The following is a 25,526-nucleotide window of genomic DNA, read 5'->3' on the forward strand; positions in this document are numbered from 1 at the left end:
TTTTCCATTTTCTGACTGCTTAAAAAAAAAAAAAACATATTAGCATAGCAGCATTAGCATGGATCAAACGTGCCATCGGGCTCCAGGGGAACAAAGCCGAAACAGAATGTTGTGTATCTATTTTATGCAGCAAAATTATGGTCCTGTTTCTGAAAGCTGATGGTTTTTATATATATATATATATATATATATATATATATATATATATATATATATATTGCAAGTGCATCTGGAAGCAACAGGGGAAGGTGCAGGAATAAATAAAGAGAAGAAGACAGAAGCAAATTTAGCATGCTCCTGCTGTGCACAGTTTCAGCGTGAGAGGTTTGTTTTCAGAAGAATTTGCTTTGACAACAACTGATTTTTTTTTTTAACACAGATTTTTTTTTTCTTTATCTCTTACAATGCCTTAAACAGTGAAAATGTAACTGAAGTGCATGTATTTTAGGACAAAGCCGGGTTGACTTTTAGATTTCACTTACTACATGATCAGAATGGGCCTGACTTTGTTATAACAAAACACTTTGTGTACAGAATAACTGTTAGTTGAACAGATGAACTGTTAGTTTATTCCTTCGAAATCCAGAGTCATATATCTGAGCACAGGAAAAAATATACTTGACTCTGCTTTGGCACTTAGCCTCAGGGTCACTACAAAATGCTGACTGTATGAAAAGTTTTACTCTTTCTCTTTCTCTCTCTCTCTCTCTCTCTCTCTCTCTCTCTCTCTCTCTCTCACTCTCTTTCTCCCAATACTTCAACCAATCGATGGTTGAAATGCTCAAAGCCAAATAAACTACTGTATCTGTGAAAAGAAGTGTAGGGGTTATAAAGCGAATATAATGTCAGCGTTAGTTTGATCCAAGCACAGAGTTAGCTCCTCAGGCTCTACAGGCACAAAAATGTGTTGTCCCCAGGCACAGGTCATATTTTAGACCTTATGGTAAGCATGTCAACCGCAGCAGCTCATCAGAGCTCACACCACTGGCAATGGGGTGTCAGCATCTTCAGAAAAGCCATCTTGAGGCACATTGCTGCACAGTAAGAACCCCCACAGCAAGTCTCATTGCCTTGGCAAAAAGATGTTTAGGTGCATTGTGCAGACCTTGAAAGGGAAACAATCAATAATTCTGTGTTAGGTCATAGCTGGTCAGGATACAGACTGAAGTGACAGTTTTCATGCATGTCTATAAGTTCTGAGCAACCTGGCGTGAAGGACAAGGGCAGCGAAACTGAGAACTTAACTAATCGATTCCAAGTACTGCAAGACACCACAGCAGAAAAAAAAAAACAAGAGGATACTCTTCTAAGAAGGTGTGGAATGTGTGTAAAATTACTGAGGTAAATTTCAGTAATTAAAATAAATCTTGCCCTGAACCCGCTAAAATCACATTCAGTGTTTCAAAAAGTTGAAATGAAGTTATCAGGTTGGAAATTCCTGATGGCCATGCTGCAGGCTGTGATGTCATGCTTCCTTCTTTCACACATCATCTGAAAGTGAAAAACCCCAACAACAACAACAAGAACTAAACAACGGATCTGCCAAATGACAGCACAAAATGTTTGGCTGATCTTCCTCGATCCTCTGCCAAGCATGGGGGACGTGTCGTTCAGCATGATAACCCCCCAAGCATCTGTTCTCTAATCCAGTAGACCCCTGTTCTCCCTTTTGTTTTTCTTCTCTTTTATTTATTCATCATCAAACACTATGTTTATAATTGCCTAAAGGCTATTCATTATATCAGGAGACACTCCAGATGCATGTGCAGAAAAGCAGAAAATGGAGTGTGGCTCACACTGTGATCTGTATTCACACAACTGAGTGATGCATTTATACTCGGCACCACCACGCAGACCAAAACTCCTTTTCTGTCGAGTAGAGTCTAGGGTTGAAGCTATCAGACGGCCTGGCGCATATAGGGAGAGATAGATACGAGTGGAGAGAGAGAAGCTTGATCTACTTTATTATAGGTTTAGGGGAAAGAGCAAGCAGTTTTGTATCATCGTCTAAGGTGAAGGTTTAACAGGACGCCAGGTTCCTGCTTCGTATTTTACATCACAAGAAGAACTTTTTACACTGAATACTGCAAGCGTGTGTCGTTCCTGAAGAGTACAGTGCCTGTAGAGTATCTCTTGAGGAGTGTGCTCATGTGGCATGTAGATATGACATTATTTCCCAAAGCTGCTTATTCATTGAAAACATTGCTGCCTTAATAATAATAATAATAATAATAATAATATTAAATAATAATAATAATAATAATAATAATAATAATAATAAGTTTAATTTATATAGCGCATTTCCCAAGCTCAAGGACGCTTTACAAGGTACAATATTTCAATATTTCAAGATAGATGAAATATAATGAACATACATAAACATAAACATATTCGTCGGACATTTGCCCAGGACGAAGGAACACATGCAGCTGCATGAGTTAATAGCAGAGACAATACAGACACAAAAACATACAGGACAAGAGATAGAACACTACATAGTACATGAAACATACACCACATTTCAGAAAAATTAAGGACTCCTAACACATATGCATTGACAGATAGTGGAGGTTGAAAAGGTGGGTCTTAAGCCTTGATTTAAATTCAGACAGAGTGGTGATGGTTCTGAGTGCAATTGGTAGGGAGTTCCATAGTATTGGAGCAATGACAGAAAAGGATCTGCCACCCGCAGAGGATAGACGGTATCTAGGAACCCATAAAAGTTCAGAATTTGAAGACCGGAGTGATCGTGAAGGAACATAGGATGAGAGAAGATCGGAAAGATAGGGGGGGGAAGAGCATTTAAAACATGAAATAGTAAAACTATACACTCAAAAGAAATTGAAGGTTCCTCCAGAGTGTGGTCTATTACACGGTACATTCACTATGAAAAAAAAAAAAATGTATGCTGTGCTGTTGGTAGCACAGACAATAAGATTAGCTTCAAGAATGTGCAGTGTAATTACTTAGTAATAGTTTTATTAGTATTTATTATTTGTTAATAATGGTCTCAGGGCTAATTCATCACACTATTTATTTTCTCAGAAATGAGAATATTCATACACACTATATGAACAAATGTATTGGGACACTGACTTTTCCAGCCATTTGTGGTTCGCACCCACACTGTTACCAAGTTAGATGCAAACGTTTATATCGGATGTCTTTGGTGCTTTGGCATTACAGTTTCACATCATTTGAACCAGGAAACCCAAACCTCCAGCATGACAATGCCCCTGTGCACAAAGCCAGCAACATGAACATATCTTTTATATCTAATTTACTTGTTGTACTTTCTCAACAGTGTCTGCACATTTTTTACTGCTATTTATTTGTACTTTTTCAACAATGTCTGCACGTTGTTTAGTGCCGTAGCCTAGTATCTATTTACTTGTTGTACATTCTCAACACTGTCGGTGCACTTTTCACTGCTACATTTTTTTTATCTACAGTATTTGCTGTGCATATATTTACATCTATCTATCTATCTATCTATCTATCTATCTATCTATCTATCTATCTATCTATCTATCTATCTATCTATCTATCTATCTTTCTCTTGGTTTTTGCATAATTCTACAGAGTTACTGTCTTATTTTTATAATTCGAAAATAATAATGTGTAATCTTTTTACCATACATATGACTGATAATAAAGTGCATACACATGCACATATCTACGAATATGTCATCTACATTTCATTTTACTGTGTGTACATTCCAGAATAAAAGCATTTATTTTTTGCTCATATATTTCTTTTTGCGTTTAGATGTCTCAGCAGAAGGACAAAGAGGAGAAAATAAAAGTAAAAAAATGTTTACAGATTAATTCCTAGGAGAAAGTGGAAAGGGCCAGTCAACTTAAGCCCTGCATATAAGTCATTATTTTTAGCATTGTTTACTGGCCAGCCTCTCAAATGCTGTCCTTCAAAAGAAAAAGAAAAAAAAAGTCACCCATAAAGAATGGAACTATGATGGGGGGAAGCATCAGCAAGGTTATCTAAGATTAAAAGGCTTAAATAAGCAGCTGGCTTTGTGCCTCTGTTCTAACACATGACTGAATTTAATAGTGTAGTATCATTTAGGGTACAATAAAGCCTAATAATCTTCGATTGAATTTTTGCTCAATCCTCCTGACAGAACTGCTGTAATTCAGTCAGGTTTGTGGGTCTGCGTGTTCAGACACACCTTCTTATCTCAATCCTGAAATTTTCTTTGGGATTCAAATCAAATCAAATTTTATTTGTCACATACACATACATACAGGGTACGACATGCAGTGAAATGCTTATTATGACGGTCCGGCATTAGGGAATAGGATGGGGAGAAAAATAATACAAAGAAAAAGACTTTTATAACTATAAACTATATAAAATAAAATATAAGAATATATAAAGATATAAAGCGATATATATATATATATATATATATATATATATATATATATATATATATATATATATATATATATATATATATATATATATATATATGAAAGAAAAGGATGTATAAACAAAAAATGCTTATGGCAGTAAACAGTGAAACAGTAAACAATAGACAATTTAAGGTGGTTTAGATTGTCTATAAAGTGTCTGTGTGCTGTATGATGTGGTGTAAAGTGTCCATAGAATGGACATTCAGGTCAGGACTTCTCTTCAATACTTTTTGCTTTGTTTTCTTTGTCATTTTGTTTCTGATTATTTAAGGTTTTGAATCAGTATTTCTAGAAAACACTAATAATACCATATTATTCTTGGGATAAAAAAGACTCACCCTGGATTCTCTACACATAGCACTGCTCATTATGACCAAATTGTTCAATTTGTCTTTCATCTGATCAGAGAACATTCCTCAAAAGCCTGCTGATTAACTGCAAACATTATTTTAGCCTTATTATGCCTATTTTAAAATAGAAGGGGTATATTCTTCTTTGCATCGCATCCTTGCTGTGGCCATGGAGATTTTGTACTCTCTTTAGTGGATTAATAACATTTGGTACCTGATGCCTTCTTTAGCAGGACTTCAGCAGGTCTTCACTTAGAAGAATGATTTATATTTTGCATATGTAGTAAATGATTCTGTGTTGCAAAGATTTTTAATTTGCATTCAGTTGTTTGTACAGATACTCGTGGTACCTCCAGTTGTTTTTAAGGAATCAGACTTGTGAAGGCCCATCGTTGTTTTTTCTAAAATTGTAAAGTTAAAAAAGCATTGGCTCTAAAAGTAGACCCTTTATAGCCAACAATGCACTCCTAATTAACTGCAACATATGCCATTAGCCAGTCAAATCATTAGCCTTCTAAAATTCATAACATTTATTTCCTACCTGCACCAGACTGTGTAAAAAGACCATTTCTAGTGTCTATAAACAACAGGCCCATTAGAAATCTAAATAAAAGCTTAAATAATCAGTTCTAATCGATTATTTTGATGTTATCTCCGATAGAATCAAAGTAGCTGCTCTCATTGATTTGCCAAAACATGACATGAAATGTGTTGAATTATGTAAAAATAAGACTAAATATCTTTAGTCTATGTGTATGTAAATGTTTGGCCTCACCTGTAAGTCATTTCTAGAGATTCAGCCATTCATATTATTGAAACCTCCACTTTAAGGTTGCCAGCTTTTTCTTATGTAGTAGTCACAAGTGTTTTAATTGCATCTAGACATCCTCTTTTAGAACCAAAATGTATCATAAGTTAAATTATTGGGGTGTATGGGGTGCTGTTAATTGCTATATGATGATACAAAGTACAATTTTAAACGAATGTAATTAAATAAATAAGCCCCCTTTTTCTTTGTATTGTGTTCATGTTCAAGATCTGTGTTTGTATGAGTCATCATAACACATTTACAGCATGAATCAGAAAATATGTCAGTTCATATTAATTAGTAATGCACAGCTGTTTTGCAGACAGGAAATGCTCGATTGGTGAGTAAGTTGTACACATAATGGCAATATAAAATCCATCAATCCAACCTGTAGTACACATATTTATTTCAAATGCCATATAAGTGAATTTAAAATGACTTTCAATTGCAGTATTTTACATCACGACATAGAGTTTAATATTGTTTAAAAAAATACAGTACTGGACTTCATCGCTCATCGTTAGAGTGAACATCATGCAACAACAATGCGCTAAAACTTCAAGGCTTGGATTGTAAATTAATTAACGCCTGATCTCTTTACACCTAGCACAAAATTCTAGAGCTGTATGCCAAACTCAACTCTGAATATTATGTTTCCATATGGTTATTTTATCAATGTGAATCTCAGCCATGAATAAACTGAGTCATGCACATGTTTTCTGCCCTTAAACCTGAGCAACAAGAATTTTTTTTTAAGTGAAAAGGAAAAAAAAGTAAGGTTGGGGCAGATTACAGTAGATACTGATTATTGAAGGAAGACATTCATTACATTAAATTGTGTATGAGGTTCTACTCTCACAGTTCATCATTGTTCTCCAAATGGTACCTTCCTGAGACAGCCAAAGCAGAGTTCCCCAAAACACAGAGGGTCTATTTCTCTTTGCAGCACACACACACACACACACACACACACACACACACACACACACACACACACACACAGATGGACTCAGCACACTCACATGCAGGAAGTGCACACATGTTTATGCAAATAGACACACATGCCACATGCACTGTTACATCTTGTCAGTTCACTCGACTACAGCAGATTTTTCAAGGCACACAAAAATATTCTACACTTCACAATTGTTAAAATAGCCATGCTTTTCTGTTTAAATAAAAAAAATACAACACATCTGATTTCTTTTCCTGATTTTTTTTCCCCTTGTGTCAACTGTCACAAGGATGCACATGCTCTCTCTCCACCTATCCAACCTGTCATTACACTAAACATGAGCATTCCAAAGCACATTGCCTCTCAAACAAAATAGCACACCTCATCAGAACGTCCACTTTCCCACTCGAAAGTATATGCGCCTTAACGGCACAGTCATTGCACCTGTCTGAAAGGGGGATTGAAATGCTGCCCCATATCTGACCACCGGTCACATCCTGCATGCTAATATGCTTATCCACAACAAGAAAGCTGTATCAGGCATGAGTCTAATCGGCACAGGAGATTAGTCCCTTCATGATCTGCCCCCTTACACGTGAAATAGTGACCTTCCCACAAGCTGTCTGCTGGTTCCACCAGCCGCCCACTCTTCCTCTGACTGATTCTTCGCTCCATCCAGTTGAGCTCCTTTTTTCGATTTGCACGATTCTGTCGTGTGGTTACATCAGCTTATCCAGGAGAAAGTGAGAGACAGAATGAAGGGGGGCGTAAGAAAGAGACCTTGCAAACAGGACTGTCTTGGGCAGCAGATCCTTTATTTAAGTCACGCATTGTGTTCATTCATCACCCACTGCGGGGCACAAGTTCATTAAAGTAGCTAAAGCCTATCTGTTCTTTCGAATGATGTGTGGGAATATGTGTTTGAATGTGTGTGTGTGTGTGTGTGTGTGTGTGTGTGTGTGTGTGTGTGTGTGTGTGTGTGTGTGTGTGTGTGTGTGTGTGTGTGTGTGCATTTTTGGGGTGTATAGGTTGGGAAAATCAAACATCCTGAATAAAAACAGAACAGGAATAGATGCATGAATCATATATGGACCACCACTGGTATGCAGATTCATTGTCATTTAAAAAATCTATATATACAGTCTATATTCTTTCATTTCCTCATATCTGATTAATCTAATTTACAGATAAGAATTAGCTTAGCTTTATCAAACAAAGACATCCTATACAATTACGTAATTTTAGCTTTTAAGAGGTTTTCGAAGGAAGGCATGATATTCAGGTGTCTATAAAGTGTTTATAAACAGTCACACATAGCCGAGTTAATATGTGTCTTTTAGGTAATTGAATGTGAATATTCAAATCTTTACATAACTAGAATTCACTGCTCTAAGTGCCTGCTGTTAGCTAGTGTGGAATCACGTTAGATTTGCAAAGGTTCACTAACCATGGCAACATCTAGCTATTAAAAAATATCCACTGACTTTTTAATCACAAAGAGAGTACTGAAGCCTACACAGTCTACCACCTGTATAAGCTGATAGCTGCTGAAAAGGGCAATCCTTTTCTCTCAACCCTTACATACAGTTTTGCTGTGATATGTACTGTAAAGTTAGTGAAATTACTCTCAAATAAACAATTACCACGAATTTTAATGTAGGTTCTGTTCTGCGGGATTACAGGTTAATTCTGGAAACAGTTAAACAGTAAAACTCTGCATTGTTTTATCCCTTTATTGTTTGAATGGACAATTGTAGAGACAGAACAAGGAGGTCTGGATAGTGTCATGAGACACAAAAGTGTTCCCATGGGAACAACAGAACATGCAGGCCTAATTACATTGTACACACATAAGTGGTGGCAGACTTGTCCAAACGTGTGCAAGCTCAGGACACTGATTCAGGGTCATAACACCAGTAAATAATGACCATTAGGAGGAGTCACTTGCGTGTGTGGTCTAGCCTCTGCTATGACTTCAAATAGTCATAGAGCACACATCCGGCACAACAAGAAACACTCTGCAGATTTGCCTTCCATGAAAGTCAGGTCAACAGATTGATTTAAAAAATGGGGTGAGATGATCTTGGGCAGAAAATACAGATTCAACCCCAAGGTCATCCTAAGTGGTGATTTTCAGAGATACCCTACATAGTGGGGGCTTATAAGGGGTAGCCTGAGGTGTAAAGTGGAAGAATTCAGTACATATATGATCCTGATATATAAACTCTTTAGATGCCACTTGTTGTACAGTCAATATACATCGGTACATCAATATACACGTTCATAGTTTCCAAATCTGAAACAGCACTCTAACACATCATCAAAACACCAAATGAGGCAATATCTTTAGGGAAGAATGCTGATAATCCTTCCACTGTTGTATAAACTTGTCGAATCTGCCATGGTGCACTGAAGCTGTTCTATTGGCTTATGAGGGCACGGTTGCTTACTAAGACTATTTTTTTCTCTTTAATCTCAGATGTTAGTTCCAGTCCAATGGCATTCCAAAGAGTACTTATATTTAATATAACCTTAGTGGGTCATTTCACTGTGTTCACATAAAAATTCCACTTTCTATTTTGCTGCGTTGGGTATATCATCAGTGGACATGGCATGCAATACTTCCTTAAAAGCTCATCAAATGGAGAGAAAAAGATTGCAATTTCCCTGGAAGCACATTTAAATGGAATGTAAAACTTAAAGTGAGCTAGCTAGTTAGAATTTACCGAATATGCTGGTACTTTCAATGGCTGTTCTCTTGCTTGTATTAGTTTGCAAATGAGGTAAATACATCATGTAGAGATAGTTCCTCACATTTCTAGTGTTTGCTCTTGAGTGCCTGTTAATATCAGGTCAGAGTTTTTGTGCTTTCTCTTTCTCTTTTTTGGTTTCTTTTTTACACGATATCGAGTTCTGTAGTCACTGTGACCCCATCTAGAATAATGCAGTTTGTAAAGGAGGATGAATGAATAAAGCACTTTTACTTTCGGCTGATGTAGAACTGAAATATAAATAAGGCTACTGAAAAAGAAAATCTTTCGAAACACAGATAGAATCACTCCAACTCACTCCAGTACAGATGCTCTCTCTCTCTCTCTCTCTCTCTCTCTCTCTCTCTCTCTCTCTCTCTCTCTCTCACTCACACACACACACACACACACACACACACACACACACACACACACACACACACACACAAACTCACACAACACACACACACACACACACACACACACACACACACACACACACACATACAAACAACCACACACACCTGATCAAGCTTTAGCAATACAACAAATTTAATTATGGAATAATGTACAGTTGACATCTGCTGATCCCCACACAGTGGCTGGTCGATTAAGGCTATCCTATCTGCATTATGTATGAGAACAAAATGGTACGGGTTTAATAACTGTGGTGTGTGTGTGTGTGTGTGTGTGTGTGTGTGTGTGTGTGTGTGTGTGTGTGTGTGTGTGTGTGTGTGTGTGTGTGTGTGTGTGTGTGTGTGTGTGCATTTTTGGGGTGTATAGGTTGTGTGTGTGTGTGTGTGTGTGTGTGTGTGTGTGTGTGTGTGTGTGTGTGTGTGTGTGTGTGTGTGTGTGTGTGTGCATTTTTGGGGTGTATAGGTTGTGTGTGTGTGTGTGTGTGTGTGTGTGTGTGTGTGTGTGTGTGTGTGTGTGTGTGTGTGTGTGTGGTTGTTTTCATCTGCAATGCATTTGCCATCGTGTATTTATGTATGTATTTGTGTGAATGTGGGTTTCTCTATTTCCTACTCGATCCTGGACGCTGCTTTCTCTTATTCTGTCGCTTTCATTATTTATTTCTCCTCCTATCTTCACTCGACAGTTATTTTGTCAGACTGTGTTGAGGACTAAATAATTGCCTCTATATTTTTCAAATTGATTTTGGTGTGCACATCTAATACAGTACTCACTGCAGAGTCAGTTGTCCTTTGTTTTCGTGTCTCCGTGCAATGGGGCTGCAGAAAAAGCTCGGCTAATTCTGAGTCTTATTACTGGGTGTGTTTAGTGTGCAAACACATTTAATAAATGCTTGTTTATATTAATTTTGTGAGCACTTTCACATTGATTCACTGGGAATTGGTGGCCACTGGCTTAAATCAATGAAACACTTCACAGGCTATGTGTGGATCTTGCACTGCATTATTTATTGTTTCTGTGTTCATACTCATCCTCCATGAACAACTTGAATTACAGTATTAAAATGCCCACCCCCTAACATTCCCCCTCTCCACAACCTTAGCCAGCATTTTAGGGTCTACATCTACACTTAAACCAGTTATCATGATTTGAAATACATGTACCTACTGTAGGTCTACTTGTGTTCGCTGCATTTCAGGCTAGACAGACACATTTTTACAATCATAGGCTTTTTTATATGGAAATTCAATAAGTTACCTTTTATGACACTTCTTTCATTTTTACCTTAATAATCATGCAATTTGGGAAATAATACAGCTTGGGGAGCATAAATACTGCCATGAGGTCTTGTGCATGTTTTTGGTAGAACTCAAGACATCCACACTTTACAGAAACAAACCCTCCCTAAGTTCCAACTGGTCAACTTTGTGCGTCTGGGCATTAAGGGTGTATTGTGAATTCCTCCTTCTGTCCCAATTAATCAGCTTGCTGCTGTTTCGCCACCCTGCTGGCCAGTGATTAAGCCGAGTGAGAAAAAGAGAGAGGGAGACTGAATATAGGCCCTGACTCTCGAGAAATAGAAACCAGGACAGCTGCGGAAAAAGCTGCTTAAAAGAAGAGAAGTAAAAGAAGAAAATCATAAAGTGGAGGAAGGTAAGAGGAAAATGAATCGCAAAGAGTAGTCATTTCAGCCATTCATCTGTTTACTTTGTGCTCTACACATTTAACCTTTTCCCCCCCTCCCAAGCTTACTGCTGTTCTGGATCCAAACAAGAGAGGATTTTAGAGACAGACTCAAGAAAACAAAAAAGAAATCATCAGTTAGACATCATGCCTTAGCTGAGAGCCAGGGTTTTCCTGTCATGGAGGGGAAGTCAAGGCATTTGGAGGAAAGAGAACAAGGTAAGAGAGTGCATTGTTGCATTCGTGTGCACTCCGGCTACAGTTAATGAGAGGCCGAAAGCAGGCTGTCTGTCCACACACACTCTCTTGCTGTCATCACCTAATGCCTGTATTACATTCTAAGGACTACACTAAGGAATTATGTTTTTTATTATTAATATTATATCAATAAAGAATAGCATGTGTGGACCAGTGAGATACAGAAAGAAAGGAAGAGAAGGAAGTTAAAAGGTGTTTGAAGATATCCAGGGAGAAAATGTGGTCATTGTGTCAGGAATAAACTTGTGAATAGAACTAAGCGTTTTGCACTCAAGGACCCTGTGAAATAAAAGATTCAATCCTGCAGAAGAAAATTGTCCACTCATTAACATTACTTAAGTGCCTATTTAATATGCCAGAAACAGCTCCAAACAGCATTTCAGAGCAAGATGTCGGGAAGGCGTGCGGCTCTTCATCACGTTCATCTGAATCAATTCTTCTGCTGCTGTGAAGAAAACTGATTAGGAATTAGTCTAGAAAGGAGTGTATCCGAATAAAGTGGCAGCTTTGCGTGCCAGATTAAGCATGATTGTAAGCTAAAGTGCAAGCTGAATGCAGTTTTGGCCCCCAAAAAAGTCACAGTCTATGAGACAGGCCTGTAAAGCTTTTTGCAATCAATCTGAAATGACCAGCTCAACCACTCCTGCCAATTGCCTGTCTGCAGACATGGGCGATCAGTGACAGTTGAATATCTAGTGTGTAGATGCGTAGCTAGACGCGTGTGGACGTGTGAGCTCTGGGGGTGATTGGCAGGTCTTTTCTGGCCCCTTGACACATAACTGAAAGTGGAAACACGGGAGAAAGAGAAAGCATAAGGGTAGACTTTCTTACTGAGTATGTGGTGGGGAAGGGGGAAGACACACATACACACAAACACACAGAGAGAGAGAGAGAGAGAGAGAGAGAGAGAGAGAGAGAGAGAGAGAGAGAGAGAGAGAGAGAGAGAAAGGGCAAAGAGGTGGACACATTTGTAGGCGTTTATGATTTGTCAGTACTTCCTGAAGCGAAGAAGTAAACACAGATCAACCTGCCAGACAGCAGGCCACAGGGAGAGAGAGAAAGAAAGAGAGAGAGAGAGGGAGGAGAGAATAGAGAATTGTAAGTTTTAGTGATGTGGACAGCTTCCACCATTCCTAGGAGAATTTCAGCAAAGCTCATCTCTCCCTCTCTCTGTCTTCTTGTCATTTCCTCTCGTCCATTTTTCCTCTCACACCCTCAGCGTACGACCAAAGCCCAGGAGAAATTAGTCCCTTCCACTTATGCAGAGACTTGAATACGATGCCGTGCCCCCTTCTCCCTCCTGACTTATGATTCTACACAGGCTCAGAGAATTGATGGTGCCTCTGAAAGCAGCCACCCCTGTGGTTTAGACAAAAAATATATAGAATTTTTGTGCTCAGAATTATGATGTCTGGCCATTTAAGGGGTTAAAGATGGTTTACACTGTGCATATGCTGTCTATGTAGTCTTCAAACTGATTTTCACGTTTCTGTTTGTCATGATGGGGTGGAGGAAAAAAAAGGTGAAGAGCTGGCAGATGGTATATAAAGTTTCAAGGCTGCTTTTGTATTTCAGTCTATGCATGATGGTTCAGTACAGAGCAAACGTAGCTAAAGATAAATGAATGCGGTCGTCTGATGTAACTGATTGGATTTGGGAACTAAATCACATTTGTATCCTTCAAGCAACAGTTGGTTTGTCTATTCTTCAATTTGTCAATTCTAGTTTTTTACGCTTTCTCCATATTGAGGATTCTGCCTGATGATTATGCTTCATCTACAGTACATGTACTCTTATCTTTATGCCTAACTAGAATAAAAGACAGGCTAGATCAAACAGCGAAGTGCGTAAAGTTGGCCTGTAGCCAGTCTCTAATGCAGCGCATATATATCGAAAGAATGTATCTTCACATCCGCTTCATATTCCGGTTCTGAAGCGTAGATCTAGGGATTAGAAGAGTCTCTGTACAATGAATTTATCGATGCACAGGGCCTCGCTTCTTTTGATGACATGCTCGCTTTGAAGTGCTTGCAGCTCTTTCAAAGAATCATCTCACAACGAGCAAGCTGAAGACTTTTTTCTGTTAGGTCAGAAAAAGAGCCCTAGCATGTGGAATAGTGGTGAAGGGCCTCATGCCTTTTCCTCTGCCAGGATATTTATTAGACATGAGAGGGTCAAAAATTGCCACGGGCACTTTTTTTTATCTTTATTTTATTTTTTTTTACTTTCCCTATTCCCACACAGGACCTGCTGTCAAACACGGATATGGAACCTTTAGTGCAATTGTGCATGTTATTGCCTTTTAGTCCCCTAATTACAATCAGAGCAAAGGCGACCTGTAGCCATGCCCTGCTCATGAACAATAACAGGCAGCAAAAGAAAAATACTAGCGCAGCCTGTAATTGTAATTTTCAGCCTGAAATTGTGGCCCTGTGATTGCGCGAAGGCGGAGCATGACAAGGATGAATGGGATGTTGAAACAATGCCAAAAAGAGAAAGAAAAGAATAAAATGAGGGAATAAATAAGATGCAAAAAAAGATGAGGGCATGGAGAAATAACACTGCAATACTGCTATCCTTTTTCAGTCACTGAACAAGTGACATACACATTTAGAAAGAGCATAAAGGCCACTCTTTTGTAGTGTAGAGTGTGATTAGTATGGAAAGAAAGCCTTTAGAAATTTGTACAGCCTTTAGCCTCACAGGAAATAGTGACTGAGAAAGAAAGATCTGTGCTAATAAGAGCAGAACTTCACTCGCATTCAACAGCAGCTAAACAAAATGGCAGCATGCTACAATAAATGGTGCCTAAAAGTAGCTCCACTGCTTTCTTTAATACCTGAGACTGATTACAAGGAGCAGCAAAAGCCCATACTTTCTGACATTCGGAGGTGAAGAAGTGATGTGGTTTTTTTTGCTCTCTTAGCTCTGACACCACTTTGTCTCTGTCAAAAAAGGTTTTTTAGGTAATTTATGTGGGTTTAAAAGGAGGATTAATTTTGCACATGAATTTTCTCAGTGAATAGTCCATTATATGCTTCTCTAAATTGAAAATCTGGAATTGCACACTTCAGTGAGCTACATTAAGTACCTAATCTTTGCTATTAGACTGTCTTAACGACAGAATAAAAGATGGTTAATACAAAGATTTTTGCCATGCAACCAAGCACCCAGCTCAAAGCTTAGAATGTGATCAAAGTTTTTTTTCTGGTTGTTTTTGTTTTAAACATGTAGACATAATTCCACTAAGAATCGTGACCGAGCTAAACATTTTATTTGGAATAAGCAAATTAAATGTGTATTGCTTCTGTTACATTTTAAAACATATTACAAATAGTAAATTTGTATAATTTTCTATCATTACACAGTAGCTTCTTCCAACAGCTACAATAGTGCCTGCATAATGGCTTTTACAACTCGTTGCCTAAATAATGTTTTACATTTACTTTAACGTAACGTAACATAACGTAATGTTATGTTACGTTACAAATACATTATGCCCTGTTATGCCATGTTATGCTATACTACCTGATGTGATCTCAGGTCATACTACGTTGTCATCTTAATGTATGCTAAAATGGTATACTATGGTATGTTATTTCACGTTATGTCATGCTTTGTTATCTAGGTCATATTACCCAGGTAACATAAGTTACACATTGAGTCCACTGAGTATGTTTGTGAGTATGAAAGTGTATTTGGTGCAATTCCAAAATGTTTTGCATTTTGGTTGTGAAGCACAAGCTCAGAGTTGACGGAGGGAGAAATAAGGGTGATTGCAGTGCAGGGAGCAGAGCTGTTTAATGGAACAGAACCCGAGAGTTAAGAAATGACCCATATGGACCCGGGGCTCATTCTTCAGTGGTAATGGGCTGATGTTAAATTCCTTTTGAGTTTGGTCAATGGCTAGTGGTTATAAAAAAATAACTAGATCATGCAGCAGCAAAGCCAGTAACACTGTTAACTCCAGAACCAAGGTTCCATCCTAAGTTCAAAATTGAATGAATGGTAAATCTCACTAAAATACCCACAACCACCTCTAACTTTCCCATTATCATTTAAAAAAACATAAGTCCCCTGCTCAATCATTACACACTGTCCTCCTTCCATGTTTCCTTTCGAGCTGTGGGAGACACTGTATTGGTGAATAATAGGTGTTCTAATTCTGCACAGCAAACAGCCCACTGCTGAATGCATTTGTATAAGTCCATCTGGACACGAACACAGGAAGAGCTCATTCAAAGCTGGGGATTTAGCCGTGTTAAAAAACATCTCTATCACTCCGGTTGGCTCAAATAGCATCTTTGTATGAAATATGAAAGCTGGAGGATAGGTGGATAGAGTGAAAGCAATCAATTCCTGCATAGCCACGCTGAATGAAGAAGGTGCATTGTAATATAGCTGTCTCTTTTGAGTGGCACGCTGAAAATAGGTCCAGCAGGAACGAAATTGAGTAGCAAGAGATATCCACCCCTAAGGAATTTCACTGTGTGTTTGCAAAGCGATTCACAACAGTGCCTCAAAGTCTTAGTGTGATGGGCTCGGAGGCATTGTGTGGCTAGTAGAAGAGCAGCAAGGGCAGTGTGGTGGACAACAGTGTCATGGCAAAAGTGTAACGTGGAAGTATAGAACTTGAATACCTGCACAAGCATGAAAGAAAAAGAGGAACATTTGACAGAAGCATGAGATGCACATTACACTGTGTTCTCTTGCTCCCACGAGAGAAAGATGGTGTTTATTGAAGGCTCCCAAACAACCGATTTGCTTGTTTATTGTCTTCAAATTTTGTTGCGGTTACAGTTCATTGCAGATTCCTTCCACTCAGGCACTCTTACCTAAATGACACTTATAAAACATGGTGCCTCTGTCTTTTGCTCTTTCTCTCCCTCTCTCCACATTTATTTTTGGTATTATGTGATGAAGCTTCTACTCATGATCCTCTCACTAACAGTGGCATTTTGCTAAGAAATTCAGTCTTACAATAATTTTAATTTCTAAAGTTTTTTACTATATTTGTACACAATAAAATAAAACTTTTCTGTTGAATGCAGCTTCTTTACAGGAGACAATCTTTTCAACTATTATATCAGCTGGTGTATAAGAGTGTAAAATATACAAGACCTATGCACACTGATAGCACAGCCACTGTTCCTGTCAAATAACAATTTTAAAAGAATGCTGCGAGCAGCATGTCCGGCATTATCGTTGGGTTAAATTTAATACTTCTTTTGGACATTTCCAAAGTAATTTTAAACCATAGGTGCAGTTATGATATAGCAAATAAACAAACTCATCTTTAAAAAAGCATACACATATAAAGCCATTTTAAATTCATTTCCTATTATGTCACTTTGTACAACAGCTCAACAGCAGGTAGCTCACAACAGGCTCTAGTGTATTGTGTGCCACATTATTAGAGCAACTTATATATTATCCAGTGTTCAACTAATTGAATTACATAAGAGAGGGTAAATGTAACAACACCTTGAGACGTCTGGCAAGTTAATACATTTTCTGTACCTAAAGAGACACCCTGCATAAATATTTCTCATCGCAGTAATTGCAGTCTAATACAACACGCAGTAAATCCCACCACTATGACAAATATTCCCAAGATAGTTCTTATATTTACAAGATCTGCTTTGACAAGGGCTAAAATTACCCATGATTAGTCATCATCCCTTTCCCCTTTAGAGATCCTGGTAAAAAGTGAATTTCTGCATAACTGCATAATGACATCGCCCTGTCTCACAAGACAAAACGGTGAGTCCTAAATATACCATAGAAATGATTCCCTTATCATTAACATTCATTTAAAACCATTATAATGCATTCTCAGATTGATGTGGCGGTCATCCTCTATCAGCAATTAAAAAAAAATGACACAGATACCTTCATCTGTCTGAAACTCGTGAGCTAGCTTGTCGCTGCACTCCACTGCTCTCATCCAGATGGCTCATGCTGCTGTATTCAACATCATATTGTGATGTGGGAGAGCCGCTGTTGTTGTTTGTTCCACACTGAGAAAAGGATAAGCCTCCACTCTTATGAGCTGTCACGGCTCGTGCAATTGGAAGCCGCTACAGCCGGTAGGTCCGGGCACATTATTTATGGTGTTATATTTCCTTTTCTAAGTGTAGCTCAACAACATGGATGTTATTTACATATTTCTAAATGCTGAGTTACATGGTATTGTCATTATACTAGCAATTAATAAACCATTATACACTATATACTGCTGTATTATAAAGTCTTATGTTAGATGTTTTTATCCTGATACTTGAACAACAAAATGTTTTGAGTTTGTATGAAATCTTATGAAAAATTATCCCATATCATTATTTAGGAGTTACCTTTACTATGTGCTGGTGTGTGTACATCCAAAGATGGCAAAAATAAACACATACTTCAGTCAACTTGAAATAAAGATACTTATGATTTAAAAGACTTTGGTCAAAGTTGCAGTACTGACTATAATTTTTCACTCAAGTTAAAGTAAAGAAGTATGGGCACTGACATGTACTTAATTAAAGATTTGCCATTACTCCTATGCGTTTAGTGTCACGCTGGTAACTGGACCTTACATCCTATTAATATATTAATATAAAAGATTTTCACCATATAGAACACAAGCAGAGTAAAGATAATGGTGATCAGGTGATCAGAAATGTCTCTGTGCTCAGACATGTTAACATCGCTGACTCCCTCTGTCTGATCCACGTTAACCCCATACTTCTTGTTGGCTTCTGCTAATTGTTAGCTTCGTAAACTAGCCTACGTCACTGGTGCGTGATAGCCAGGAATTTATGCACTAGTGGAAGATTGAAAAAGCCACGCAAAGACAAGAAATTGTTTTGATCATGTCACCAAATAGATTAAAACTAAAGTATCGAGCATGGTTTGAAAATGTAAGAAGTAAAAAGTACAGATTTTTGTGTAAAAAAGTAATGCATGAAAGTAAAAATTTAATCCAAAAAATAAATAGTGAACTACTGATATCAGAAAAATCTACAGAAGAATCTACAGTACTACTTCCCACCTCTGTGCACCTTTCAACACAGGTAGTCTGATGCAGTTACTTTTATTTCTGTCTTTTTATGCACAAACTGTTCTGATTTAAATTTGACACCGCACTGGCTCAAATTGAAAACAGCTGAGCTATAGTGTTGAGGTTCAAAGATAATGGCAAACCCATCTAGTTTTGGTCGCGCCTACTGAAACAAGCATGCTGAGCAATATTCCCGAATTACTGCCTCTCAAATTCAATAGCGGTCTAGAGGCTAAGGACAGCTATGCCGGGCTGTTTCGCTGGCAACAAAAACAAGGCTCTAGCACCTTGGCTTCATCTCCTCTCACCTCTGCAATAAATCATCTGCCATCTCATGCATGTAAAGTAATTCTAGACGACACTAGCTGCAAGCTAAAGTTGCCTTGAGCTTTGATCCGAGATTTTTACCTGGCCAATGAAAGCACACGCAAGACTTTTATGAGAGAAACAGAACAACGGCTAAGCAACTAGGCAACAAACTCTATCAACACCTGCTCTGTTCCTCTTGTCGTTCTGTAATGCCAGTTGTGAGTCATATGGTCCAAAACACACACACAAACACATGCACACACACACACACACACACACACACACACACACACAGAGTCAAATGCGTGGAAACACTCCATCTGCAGATACACTATTGCCTTGTCTTTGCAGGATGCGCTGAACTTAAAAAGCAAAACGCTAAGTCTTGTATCATTACCAGTGTAAATGGCTGTAAAAATCACTTCTCCTCTCATTATCGTTAATGACCTGTCTTGGCAAGCTGACAGAAGGGTTCCTCCCACATATTACACAGCCATATATCTAACCTTCATCCTGCTTATTCTGTTTTTTTTAACAATATATTTTCCCCAAAATAATTGCAACAAACAATATCATTACCATTTTGAATTCATTTTCCACTTTTTTAATCAGTGAAAATATCATCTTATAATAATATATTTACACCATTTTAAAAAGCAATCAAATCTTGAGAATATTCAGACAGTATATAACTAAATGTTTATAAAACAAATGATAGTGTGAAAAAAAACATTAATAAGAAAATGTTAACATTTAGCATGTACAGACTCTATTGCATATTTGTATCCTGCCTATCATTTTTTCGACGGCTTTTTCAAATTAAAATCAGTGCTAGTGCTTGACACACACCTCAAATTCAAACGTACAGGTTTTGCTTTTGATCTCAAATTCGATGAATATTTGAAGCTCGAATTTGAATTTGACAGCCGAGAAGACGGACGCCGCCTGAATTACTAATATATTGGTGACATTCATTCTTAGGTTAATAAAAACAACGACAGCCTTGGCAAGGTAGATCTGGAAAACTGGACATGAGGTGGAATTATACCCTTTGCCAATACACATGTCCATCGCAGGGCAGCGAGCACACACATGGGGAAAATGTTTGCCTGCTGGATTTGTGAGGAGAAGTTGGAAAGACAGTGGGGAAAAAATCCACACAGACATATAGTTCAAATTGAAGACACTGGAGCTGTGAGGGGGCTATCCTTGTGTTTATATTTATGTATCATTCAATGAAATGTATTGAAATGCATAACACAAATTGCACCCTATAACCCATTGTTATTATGCAGAACATGCAATAAACACACTACACAGGCTGATTATTATCATGCTCATTCCCTAACCTGAGCCATTATTCAAAGCATGACTGTGTCTACAAAACAAAACTACAGAACTTTGCTTTGGAACGTCCAAATTACGTGCTTCTTTGAAAGCAAAGCCAAACGCTATGGCAGGACTCTGCCCTACCCTGGCAACTGCCACAAATAACACAGTGCACAATGAAGCTGATCAGCCGGAGGGCCCACCGGCAGGTTTCAGTGCTGCTGACGGTGATCTATAAAACACCGCAACACTGCATGTCACCAGGGTGTGTGAAAGGGAAGATGTACGGCTCCTCTCAGGATGGCGATTAATCACGGCGTGCAACAAGAGCCAAGGAAGGTTTTATTAGTGAAGCCGGATGGAGCACCATGATGGTGCTAATTGCAGACTAGAGCTGAGTGGCCACGACAAAATCTGGAAAGGGAGGGCAGAAGGAAAGCGTGCAAGAACACACACAGAGAAAGGGGTGCCGAAAGAAGAGAAGGAGCATGAAATACCAAGGTGAAACCATGACTAAACCCTCTAACAAGATTGAGCATAGTTGATCCATCCTCCCAGAGAGCTATTTTCTTCTCATTTTTCTCTTCAATGCATTTTTTTTTCTTGTACCATGGATCAGATTTGTTTTGCTCTTTTTTTTGCCCAGTAACACCTATATAGAGATGAAATAGAAATATACGACAATATCCCAGTGTTCAATTAATTCACCATTTTAACACATATAACAAGTCAAATACATAATGCAAGGCACCAATTGCCCTTTCACAAACTTTATACCATATTATGATTACAATGAATGACCAGGGTGACAGTCATTGCATTGGCTAAACCATGTTTATAATTGAACATAACCAGAAGATGGGGTTTAGCTGTGTACCTAAAATGAAAATTGGTTAGTTAATGGAGGTTAGTTAATGGGGCTCAGTTCATGGGGCATGGCCAGACAGATACATCATCCACTCCTCCTGTACCATACAATGCTTTCATCATTGGAGCCTTGCACTCCACAGTGAACACTATGAACATCCTCCCATCAGCACCACCTTCACCTTCACCACCGTCTCATCCACTGTGCTCATTGTTCCACACAGTTTTAACGCAGCTGAATTAATCATTTGTTCCTTTGCACCTGCTGTGTGGTATTAAACCTCCATTCAGTGGTTTTCTGAATCGAAACTCCGTGCTGCCTGCTCTTCTGATAAACTGCACTCACTTCTTTTTTTTCTGTGCAAGACAGACAATAATGTGGTTTATTCAATTGCTTTAAAACGCATAAATATGCGTGTTTGCAAAAGAATGCACGCAACGGTGCGCGCAAATATACACGCGTGTTTGTGTTTTGCATATTTCTTTTGAAACGATGCATTGAAAATTTAATAAATCGGTGACTTTGCTTACCTTTCGTCGGGCTGTCAATCAAGCAGAGGAAATAACCGTCTCATTTGCTCTCCATTGACGGGATTAAAACCCCCAGCGTCCAAGGCGGACCTTTCGCTTTGCGCTTAAAACGTTCCCATGAAAAAGCATCACCTACATGATAAATGTTGGGTACGTACGTCTTAATTACTTTTTTTCCCCTACTGGGATTTCACTATAAAGATGAAATGAATAAAAAAACAAGCCCTAAACGTGTCTAAAAATAGACCTCCAGCACTCCGCCAAACTCCCGCATCTGAGCCTTGGCAAAGTTGCTTGGATTGCGCGCGCTGGCTCCCAAACTTCCGCTGGCCAATTACGCAGAGCTGTTTTCAGTCTCAATTACGCAGCGGGCATCAAGTGTAAAGAGAGAGAGAGAGAGAGAGAGAGAGAGAGAGAGAGAGAGAGAGAGAGAGAGAGAGAGAAAACATCCCTCTATCCATTTTGGTCCTTTCATCCGGTTCAGTTTACGGAAGCGATGCGCCGGGGAAGCCGGAGTTCCGTCCGGAACAAGACGAGGGGGGGATGCGGCTCGACTTCTCGCCTCTGAAGCGGTGTGCGCGGTTGAGGCGCGCGCGAGAAACTCCGGGGAGGAACGAACGCGGCGCTTCAGGTCTTTGCGTGCGGCATCATGGCGCCATCCTGTGGCTCATTCTCACAGCGTCGTGTCTGGGATGTTTGAGACAAGGAAGCGTGGACTAAACTTAAAAATGGCCGTCGTTCTTTTTAATATACACTTAACACTCTCCTCTTCACAGTGTATCTACTTAAGGCTTTACTACGATGTTATTTGTTGCTTTAGTGATAGTGAGTAGAGTAACTCTGAGTTACTGACTGGAGAATGAAGTGTGTAAACATTCGATTGGTGCATTTCTTTGATTCTTGCTACACTACTCAGTAGCTTTAATGCCCCATTGTTGCAATTACTCTATTAAGGCAGAGCAAAGTGGCCTCTCCCGGGCAAGTGCTATGCTTCACCAAGCACCCTTGCCTCAGGCAGAGGCTCAATAGATAAGGTTCTCGGTTACTGATCAGACAGTCATGGGTTCAAGCCCCAAGCAATGCCAATCTGCCACTGCTGGGCTCTTTAACAAGATCCTTAATGCCCTCTGCTTCAGAGCTGCTGTACCATGACTGACCCTGTGATCTGAGCTTTCTAACAAGCATCCATATGTGAAGAAAAGGAATTTACTGTGCTGTAATTTATATGTGACAAAGGCTGCTTCTGCATCCCACACAATGTTCTGTATTCTGTGTATTTAATCTATTAGGTAATGTGTGTATTTGCACATTAAAAAGTCTTGTCTACATAATGTTGTGTGTGAGAGCTGGAAAAATGACTGTATATTAGCTATATAGTGGAATGGCAGTAAGGACACATTGACTTGAATTAATAACTTAAACAGCTTCACATTGTTGAGAAAATGCTCTGTTCTTTCCTCCCTCTCACATGAAAGTTGCTGTGGATAAACAAATCAGCCAAATAAATTAAATACAAATGGTCATTGACCTGCCTGCTGATTGCAAATGTCTGCTCGATAGTGTAGAGAAGAACGCCCAGTGTATGCTACAGCAGGACGTATTAGTTACTCCCATGCAGGACTTTATCAGCGATCAGTTCACTTGATCGCTGATCACTGTTCAGTTGGAATATGTATGACAGCTGTTAGTATTCATCAATTGATTTTCAGAAAACTGCTTTATCCTTGTCGTGGATACTGAGAATGAAGCAGACACACCCTGCAGCACACTAATTCATACCTTGTGGCAAATGAGAATAGACAGTGGCTTGTCTTTGTCATGTGGAAGAAAAGTAAGAGCCTCAAGGAAATCCACACAGACACATAGCACACTCTCCATAGACAGCAACCCAAACTCAAGATTGAACCTGGATCTTGGATCTGTGAGGCTGCAACTCTGCTTGCTGCACCTTTGTGCTGCTGTACTTGAAAGTTTTGTTTGAAGCAGGAGAAGCAGGATACTCCTGGTCATTGAAGAGTCAAATGAGCAGAAAGTCATGAATTTGAAACGGTACATCCAATATGTTACTCTGGGGTTCTTTGAGCTATGTCATGAATGTCATCTGACAGTTTAGTTTGTAAGTCACTTTAGATGAACGATCCCCCCCTTTATGTGAACTATAGATGCATAAATGTGTATTAAATTATTCCAAAGCTTTTTTCCTTAAAGCAGCATATCCGAATGTCTGTTTATGTTGGAGCTTCTATCAAATCATATTTCAGCTGTCACATTACGAGTTGCCAGCAGCAAGGAAATCTGCCGTGAGGCTTTCAGAATGAACATTGCAGACGCATGCAGTGTAATGTACATGTTGCTTGAGGCTGTTGCTTTGACCAATCAGATTGCGAGCTGGTGGCACTGAGGTAATCTAGCCGTTGTGCAATAACGTCGGCATTTTTACGTCCTTTGATCCGATTGTCAGAGAGCGTGCTAGTCACTGTTTGTAAACCGTATATGTAGCACACTGCACAAGCTTAAATATATTCATGTGGATTTTATAGCTGTTTTTCATTTCACAATTGCTGACAGAGGAGAAGAAATTGATTTTGTCACAAATATAATTACAAGGCAATTTTCAAGATGTACAAGATGGAAAAATCAGCCAAAATACTTAAAAACAGGAAACTGTAATACACAGAAAACAATGCAATTCATGGAAAACCTGGTGTCATTTTAAAAGGTTAATAATGATGTTTCTGCTAAAGATAACGTATAGAGCACAACTGTGGATGCAGTAAAAGAAGACTTGTTGAATTGTGTTAATTGGGTTTCTTGCTTTAGTAATGCCATTCATTCTCACTGCATGAGATTCCTGTCTGCGATACAGAGCTCTGTTATACAGCGTTTCTGTATAATATTGATTTCTTTTTTATAGCCGTGGCATCATTGGATTAATCCATGTAGGACACCACTGTGGTGGGAATTGGTAACTAAGAAAGGAAACTTGGAGCACTCCTGAGGTGTTTGGTCTCAGAGGGGAATCTGAGATCCGACAAAGGCATAAGTGTGAAATGCATAGCTTGCCACTGATATAGGGTTATATATATTTACAGTGTAATTTACAGGTAATAAGGGTTTTAGCATTCAGGTGTTTTATAGGTTGGGGATCATTTTTAGAGATCAGATTCCCACAGCCTTAGTTGTTAGAATTGACACCCATGTCAAATGTTTATCCTATTTTTAGTACTTTATTTTCCAAAATGCCTTTAGAAGTGACACCAATAGTAAGTAAGCACAGATTGTCCAGTCAAAGCACACATTAAAATAAAAGGACACAATAAAAGGACAAAAAAAAAAGATGGCAACCCAAGAGTCAGTTTGACGTTCTGTGAAATCTTTCGTTAGGAAACCTTGGGTCCTGGCATTCTTGTAGCATTAACATGTACCACCTACCTAAACATTGCTGCACACCAATTACACCCTTTCATTGCAATGGTATTCCCTAATTGCAGTGACCTGTTTCGCAAAAATTATCTGGCAAACTGCAAACATTGTTCACAAATGGTTTAATGAACCTGACAAAGAGTTGAAGGTGTTGACTTGGCCTCCAAATACCCCAGATTTTAATCCAATGAAGCATCTGTGGGTTGTACTGGACAAAATATCTGGCTTTTCTTGGCACCAGATATCACAGCGCAAGTTCAGAGTTCATGTCTCATCATAGCAGTGCCTATATATATATATATATATATATATATATATATATATATATATATATATATATATATATATGAGAATATCAATGATTTAT

General features: G+C 38.7%; 1 protein-coding gene across 2 annotated transcripts in view; it reads right to left on the minus strand.

Annotated features, from left to right (window-relative positions):
- tafa3a (TAFA chemokine like family member 3a) overlaps positions 1–22,331 on the minus strand; it is a 73,072-nt gene extending 50,741 nt beyond the window's left edge. The window contains exon 1 of one of the 2 annotated variants that reach the window (XM_083528675.1): positions 21,737–22,331. The gene's annotated coding sequence lies outside the window, so the exon portion shown is untranslated. Of the gene's footprint in view, positions 1–17,544; positions 17,638–21,736 lie in introns of those variants that run through there. The other variant, XM_083528676.1, reaches the window with a different exon arrangement.
- Between the last annotated feature and the right edge of the window lie 3,195 nt (positions 22,332–25,526).

Source organism: Silurus aristotelis, assembly GCF_946808225.1.
Source record: "Silurus aristotelis genome assembly, chromosome: 2".
Lineage (NCBI taxonomy): Eukaryota > Metazoa > Chordata > Actinopteri > Siluriformes > Siluridae > Silurus > Silurus aristotelis.